Source organism: Penaeus monodon, chromosome 23 (assembly GCF_015228065.2).
Source record: "Penaeus monodon isolate SGIC_2016 chromosome 23, NSTDA_Pmon_1, whole genome shotgun sequence".
Taxonomy (NCBI): domain Eukaryota; kingdom Metazoa; phylum Arthropoda; class Malacostraca; order Decapoda; family Penaeidae; genus Penaeus; species Penaeus monodon.
The window spans coordinates 30,649,923-30,650,358 of NC_051408.1; positions in this window are offsets into that span (position 1 = coordinate 30,649,923).

The following is a 436-nucleotide window of genomic DNA, read 5'->3' on the forward strand; positions in this document are numbered from 1 at the left end:
TGATGCCACGAATTATTGTTATTATAATCACTATTACAAATTAGTTTATCATTATAATCATTGTAACTACTACTAGAGCAACTATCACTATTTAGGCAATTACTGCAATTATTACTAACATTATTATGAATATCTTCATCATCTCTCCGTGTCTTTATCGTTATTCTATTAACACTATTTACAGAGCATCAGAATCAACAGCATTACTTTAATACTTATAATGCTAATAAACTTACTTATTCACTGACATATAAAACCATAAATGTATTGCAAAGTTCGTAGTATTTTTTTTTTTTCTCTCTCTCTCTTTTTTACGTAAGGACACCCTGACTCCGTTCACTTTTTCTGGCGTGTGAAAGACGAGGGACGCCATTCGCTACTTCCAATTTTATTAGCCCTTGCTCTGCTTCCTTTTTTTAGCATGGGTGTGTACGTT